Here is a 7,500-nt window from a genome sequence, read left to right as displayed (position 1 = left end):
TCTGCTCGGGCGAACGGCGTCAGGAAAAGGGGAGAGCACTTCCCCACCGATAGCTCCGGAACGCCCGGACCCATTGGCCCGCGGCACCGGTGGCTGCTAGAGGGCCTCCGGCGCCGTCAGCCGGGGTACGTCCCAGGCCGGCCGGACGGCGGGCAGCCGGAGGCAACGGCCTGGAACGGAGCCAGACTTGAGTCGTTCCGTGCCGTGGGCAAAAAGGCAGGGCTGCGGGTCAGCGCAGTTTGGCAAACCTAGCCGCAAGTGCGGGAAGGGCGGAGGAGCACACGGACGCCGCCTTCCCAAACTGAGCCCAAAGTGCCCAGGCATGCCCCCTTGATCTCGCCTAATCAGTGAGCCCAAAATAATTTCAGAGTGTGGAAACCTTATCCAAAAAGGTCGAAAAGAACGGCCAGAGATCAAGTCCGAAAGGGGAAATCAGTAACAAGCAAGCAGAGTAATCATTAACCAAAAAGCGCAAAATTATGTTAAAAGTGTGAAATCATTAACCAAAAACTCGAAAATAATGTCCAGAGACCAAGTCCGAAAGGGCAAATGGTTAACCAGTAAGCAGAGTAATCATTAACCAAAAATCGCAAAAGTAAGTAAAAAGTATGAAATCATTAACCAAAAATCGCAAAAGTAAGTAAAAAGTGTGAAATCATTAACCAAAAACTCGAAAATAATGTGCAGAGACTAAGTCCGAAAGGGCAAATGGTTAACCAGTAAGCAGAGTCATCATTAACCAAAAATCGCAAAAGTAAGTAAAAAGTGTGAAATCATTAACCAAAAATCGCAAAAGTAAGTAAAAAGTGTGAAATCATTAACCAAAAACTCGAAAATAATCTCCAGAGACTAAGTCCGAAAGGGCAAATGGTTAACCAGTAAGCAGAGTAATCATTAACCAAAAATCGCAAAAGTAAGTAAAAAGTGTGAAATCATTAACCAAAAATCGCAAAAGTAAGTAAAAAGTGTGAAATCATTAACCAAAAACTCGAAAATAATGTCCAGAGACTAAGTCCAAAAGGGCAAATGGTTAACCAGTAAGCAGAGTAATCATTAACCAAAAAGCGCAAAAATATGTTAAAAGTGTGAAATCATTAACCAAAAACTCGAAAATAATGTGCAGAGACTAAGTCCGAAAGGGCAAATGGTTAACCAGTAAGCAGAGTAATCATTAACCAAAAATCGCAAAAGTAAGTAAAAAGTGTGAAATCATTAACCAAAAACTCGAAAATAATCTCCAGAGACTAAGTCCGAAAGGGCAAATGGTTAACCAGTAAGCAGAGTAATCATTAACCAAAAATCGCAAAAGTAAGTAAAAAGTGTGAAATCATTAACCAAAAACTCGAAAATAATCTCCAGAGACTAAGTCCGAAAGGGCAAATGGTTAACCAGTAAGCAGAGTAATCATTAACCAAAAGGCGCAAAAGTAAGTAAAAAGTATGAAATCAGTAACCAAAAAGCGCAAAAATATGTTAAAAGTGTGAAATCATTAACCAAAAAGTCGAAAATAATCTCCAGAGACTAAGTCCGAAAGGGCAAATGGTTAACCAGTAAGCAGAGTAATCATTAACCAAAAATCGCAAAAATATGTTAAAAGTGTGAAATCATTAACCAAAAACTCGAAAATAATGTGCAGAGACTAAGTCCGAAAGGGCAAATGGTTAACCAGTAAGCAGAGTAATCATTAACCAAAAAGGGCAAAAGTAAGTAAAAAGTATGAAATCATTAACCAAAAAGCACAAAATTAAGTTAAAAGTGTGAAATCATTAACCAAAAAGTCGAAAATAATGTCCAGAGACCAAGTCCGAAAGGGCAAATGGTTAACCAGTAAGCAGAGTAATCATGAACCAAAAATCGCAAAAGTAAGTAAAAAGTATGAAATCATTAACCAAAAAGGGCAAAAGTAAGTAAAAAGTATGAAATCATTAACCAAAAATCGCAAAAGTAAGTAAAAAGTATGAAATCATTAACCAAAAATCGCAAAAGTAAGTAAAAAGTATGAAATCATTAACCAAAAAGCACAAAATTAAGTTAAAAGTGTGAAATCATTAACCAAAATGTCGAAAACAATGTCCAGAGACTAAGTCCGAAAGGGCAAATGGTTAACCAGTAAGCAGAGTAATCATTAACCAAAAATCGCAAAAGTAAGTAAAAAGTGTGAAATCATTAACCAAAAACCCGAAAATAATGTCCAGAGACTAAGTCCGAAAGGGCAAATGGTTAACCAGTAAGCAGAGTAATCATTAACCAAAAATCGCAAAAGTAAGTAAAAAGTGTGAAATCATTAACCAAAAACTCGAAAATAATGTCCAGAGACTAAGTCCGAAAGGGCAAATGGTTAACCAGTAAGCAGAGTAATCATTAACCAAAAGGCGCAAAAGTAAGTAAAAAGTATGAAATCAGTAACCAAAAAGCGCAAAAATATGTTAAAAGTGTGAAATCATTAACCAAAAACTCGAAAATAATGTGCAGAGACTAAGTCCGAAAGGGCAAATAATTAACCAGTAAGCAGAGTAATCATTAACCAAAAAGCGCAAAAATATGTTAAAAGTGTGAAATCATTAACCAAAAACTCGAAAATAATGTCCAGAGACTAAGTTCGAAAGGGCAAATGGTTAACCAGTAAGCAGAGTAATCATTAACCAAAAATCGCAAAAGTAAGTAAAAAGTGTGAAATCATTAACCAAAAAGCACAAAATTAAGTTAAAAGTGTGAAATCATTAACCAAAAAGTCGAAAATAATCTCCAGAGACTAAGTCCGAAAGGGCAAATGGTTAACCAGTAAGCAGAGTAATCATTAACCAAAAATCGCAAAAATATGTTAAAAGTGTGAAATCATTAACCAAAAACTCGAAAATAATGTGCAGAGACTAAGTCCGAAAGGGCAAATGGTTAACCAGTAAGCAGAGTAATCATTAACCAAAAAGGGCAAAAGTAAGTAAAAAGTATGAAATCATTAACCAAAAAGCACAAAATTAAGTTAAAAGTGTGAAATCATTAACCAAAAAGTCGAAAATAATGTCCAGAGACCAAGTCCGAAAGGGCAAATGGTTAACCAGTAAGCAGAGTAATCATGAACCAAAAATCGCAAAAGTAAGTAAAAAGTATGAAATCATTAACCAAAAAGGGCAAAAGTAAGTAAAAAGTATGAAATCATTAACCAAAAATCGCAAAAGTAAGTAAAAAGTATGAAATCATTAACCAAAAATCGCAAAAGTAAGTAAAAAGTATGAAATCATTAACCAAAAAGCACAAAATTAAGTTAAAAGTGTGAAATCATTAACCAAAATGTCGAAAACAATGTCCAGAGACTAAGTCCGAAAGGGCAAATGGTTAACCAGTAAGCAGAGTAATCATTAACCAAAAATCGCAAAAGTAAGTAAAAAGTGTGAAATCATTAACCAAAAACCCGAAAATAATGTCCAGAGACTAAGTCCGAAAGGGCAAATGGTTAACCAGTAAGCAGAGTAATCATTAACCAAAAATCGCAAAAGTAAGTAAAAAGTGTGAAATCATTAACCAAAAACTCGAAAATAATGTCCAGAGACTAAGTCCGAAAGGGCAAATGGTTAACCAGTAAGCAGAGTAATCATTAACCAAAAGGCGCAAAAGTAAGTAAAAAGTATGAAATCAGTAACCAAAAAGCGCAAAAATATGTTAAAAGTGTGAAATCATTAACCAAAAACTCGAAAATAATGTGCAGAGACTAAGTCCGAAAGGGCAAATAATTAACCAGTAAGCAGAGTAATCATTAACCAAAAAGCGCAAAAATATGTTAAAAGTGTGAAATCATTAACCAAAAACTCGAAAATAATGTCCAGAGACTAAGTTCGAAAGGGCAAATGGTTAACCAGTAAGCAGAGTAATCATTAACCAAAAATCGCAAAAGTAAGTAAAAAGTGTGAAATCATTAACCAAAAAGCACAAAATTAAGTTAAAAGTGTGAAATCATTAACCAAAAAGTCGAAAATAATCTCCAGAGACTAAGTCCGAAAGGGCAAATGGTTAACCAGTAAGCAGAGTAATCATTAACCAAAAAGCGCAAAAATATGTTAAAAGTGTGAAATCATTAACCAAAAACTCGAAAATAATGTGCAGAGACTAAGTCCGAAAGGGCAAATAATTAACCAGTAAGCAGAGTAATCATTAACCAAAAAGCGCAAAAATATGTAAAAAGTGTGAAATCAGTAACCAAAAAGCGCAAAAGTAAGTAAAAAGTGTGAAATCATTAACCAAAAACTCGAAAATAATCTCCAGAGACTAAGTCCGAAAGGGCAAATGGTTAACCAGTAAGCAGAGTAATCATTAACCAAAAAGCGCAAAAATATGTTAAAAGTGTGAAATCATTAACCAAAAACTCGAAAATAATGTGCAGAGACTAAGTCCGAAAGGGCAAATAATTAACCAGTAAGCAGAGTAATCATTAACCAAAAAGCGCAAAAATATGTAAAAAGTGTGAAATCAGTAACCAAAAAGCGCAAAAGTAAGTAAAAAGTGTGAAATCATTAACCAAAAAGTCGAAAATAATCTCCAGAGACTAAGTCCGAAAGGGCAAATGGTTAACCAGTAAGCAGAGTAATCATTAACCAAAAAGCGCAAAAATATGTTAAAAGTGTGAAATCATTAACCAAAAACTCGAAAATAATGTCCAGAGACTAAGTCCGAAAGGGCAAATGGTTAACCAGTAAGCAGAGTAATCATTAACCAAAAATCGCAAAAGTAAGTAAAAAGTGTGAAATCATTAACCAAAAAGCACAAAATTAAGTTAAAAGTGTGAAATCATTAACCAAAAAGTCGAAAATAATCTCCAGAGACTAAGTCCGAAAGGGCAAATGGTTAACCAGTAAGCAGAGTAATCATTAACCAAAAAGCGCAAAAATATGTTAAAAGTGTGAAATCATTAACCAAAAATCGCAAAAGTAAGTAAAAAGTGTGAAATCATTAACCAAAAAGTCGAAAATAATGTCCAGAGACTAAGTCCGAAAGGGCAAATGGTTAACCAGTAAGCAGAGTAATCATTAACCAAAAAGCGCAAAAATATGTTAAAAGTGTGAAATCATTAACCAAAAACTCGAAAATAATGTCCAGAGACTAAGTCCGAAAGGGCAAATGGTTAACCAGTAAGCAGAGTAATCATTAACCAAAAAGGGCAAAAGTAAGTAAAAAGTATGAAATCATTAACCAAAAAGTCGAAAATAATGCCCAGAGACTAAGTCCGAAAGGGCAAATGGTTAACCAGAAAATCCGTCGAATAATGTCCAGAGACTAAGTCCGAAAGGGCAAATGGTTAACCAGTGGAAGGGCGATCAAGCGGAAAAATTTGCCCCGGTTACCCGGGATGGAGTTCCAGAGGTCCGGCCAGAGTTGTCAAATTCGTCCCGCTGATCGGACGCTTGTCATTCGGGTGGCTGGGGGTTGGCGGGGTATCTGCACAGTAGTAGGAGGTGGCAAGTCGGGACTTGGACGTTTATTCCAAGAGTCCACCCGAGCCTCCAGGTCTGCAGAGACCGACCCTAGCTGCCGCCCAACCGACTTTTAAGCCTTTTTCGGATGGGGATTTTTTCCCATTTTCGTCCATTTTTCGGGTTTTCTGTCGGGCTTAATAGGCGGCAGCCTGACCCCCGGCCGAGGCGGGGGGCGCACTCTCCCTTGCGTAAGGGTCCGGATTTGCCCCGGAAAGTGCCCCCGACGGCCTCCCGACCCGGGTGCCTGCAGGGCGGGGGAAAGGGTAGTCCCAGCCGCAGGAAATCATTAACCAAAAGACTTAGCCGTCGGGGCAGAGGCTAAGACCCGGGCTGGTGAAATCATTAACCAAAAGGAATGCACCCTTTTCCGAAAGTGCAGGCCGAAATAAGGCGAGCCTTGGGCCGGGAAGGCCAAAACCCCCAACTCATGGAAGTGTATGGGGTCGGACTCGGCGACTTTCCCGGGCCCCGAGTTGACCTTTCCCCACGGGGGCGGTCAAGTTGCTCCCGCCAAGAGGGCACGTTGCATTTGCTGCCGCTCTAGTCCCCGGGCTAGTTAATCAGTTGCCGTCGGAAGTCCCGATGCCGAAATGAAAAATGGCCGTTGCGGCGATTTGGCGCCTCATTTTCGGAAGGACTACCGGCAGGCAACCCGCCGAATTGACACTTGCGATTCGGGTGGCTGGGGGTTGGCGGGGTACCCGGAGATTTTCGGGAACTCGATTTTCAGAACTTTTGCTGGCAGCGGTTGCACTTGCAAAGTGGCCGAAGAAGTGCTCCCTCAAGGAAGGACCTTCTTTTGAAATAAAAGACCTTCCGAAGAGTGCCTGGAAGTCATTTATGAGCATTTAAGGGTAAATCTGGCGGACTTTCCATGCTCTGTTGCCGGCTCTGAAATATCGCACAGTTGGGTCTAGGCCGGTAGACTGGCTGTGAAAACAGACAAAGTGTTTTGGCGAGCGAGAGAAAACAAGGCCTTGGAACAGATTGGGGGGTGCGGAGGCACACCACACCCACAGGAAAAGAATTAATGAAAAAAAAACCAAAGTCTATGACATGTCTGTTGGTACAGTGAGAAAAGCAAAGAAGGGAGGCTGCGATGGCAGAGCAAAGCCGACCTTCATACAGATATACATGTCAAAGAAAGAAACTATGCCCGCAAAAGACTTGGTGCGAAATAACAAGGCTCCTTGTGAACGGTTATCTTTGTCTGTCAGGCGCAGATTGTGGCGGCGTCGCCTGGTTTCCTTGGGTTGCACTACATGTATGTCCTAGTCTCAAACGAAAAGTGCGTGCCCAGAATTTTGTCCAAGTTAGGCGACGCACGCCGGCTGGCATCACCTCTCCGTGCGAGCGCCGAAAGCTTTGGTCGACCTGTTTGGCTACGCTGGTCGCGGTTGCTCCTTACAGTGATGGGGACGGAAAACCGATGCGAGTTGACCAGGCGACGTCAACCAAGTTGCATGCTTTCTCCCCCCCCCCCCGCCGCCGCCAACCCCACACTGTGTGAAAGGAAAAAAAAGTGCGTGCCCAGGTCACTCGATCGATACGGCGAGGACTGTCCGACGTTGGAGGGCCCAGGCGGGCTAGCATTTATTTGCTGGTGTTTCAGGCTCAGCGGTTACCTCCCGTTTCTGTCCCTTGTGTCAGACGGACATTCCTCTCGAGAGTTTGGCCACTTGGTCGGCGGCGTGCTAGGTAGATTACTCGTTGTGCGCCGTCTCCTGTGTGCTGATCTCTGTGCTGTTCGTGTGAGGCCGAGACGTCCCACTGGTCGCTACCGCAGTGGTCCGATTGTGAAGCTCCGGAGCGGGGCGTCCCGTTCCGGCCAGCTCGAGCACTCGATTTCTCTAGCACCAGAGCAAGGGCACACGCGCGGTGTGTGTGTGTGTATGCTTTGTATTTGTCGGTTACCGGTTTTTGTTGCACGAATTGAAAAGTTGAACCCGGTGCCAACCTCCCTGTCGTGGGGAGGCCATGTGCCCCAGCTTCTCAGACACAGCCCTGCCCCTTTCCAGCGGTGTCGCGTCGAAAA

This window comes from Heterodontus francisci, unplaced genomic scaffold (genome assembly GCF_036365525.1).
Source record: "Heterodontus francisci isolate sHetFra1 unplaced genomic scaffold, sHetFra1.hap1 HAP1_SCAFFOLD_1101, whole genome shotgun sequence".
NCBI classification, from domain to species: Eukaryota; Metazoa; Chordata; class Chondrichthyes; order Heterodontiformes; family Heterodontidae; genus Heterodontus; species Heterodontus francisci.
The sequence above is the reverse complement of the archived record's forward strand: the minus strand, read 5'-3'. Positions refer to the sequence as shown.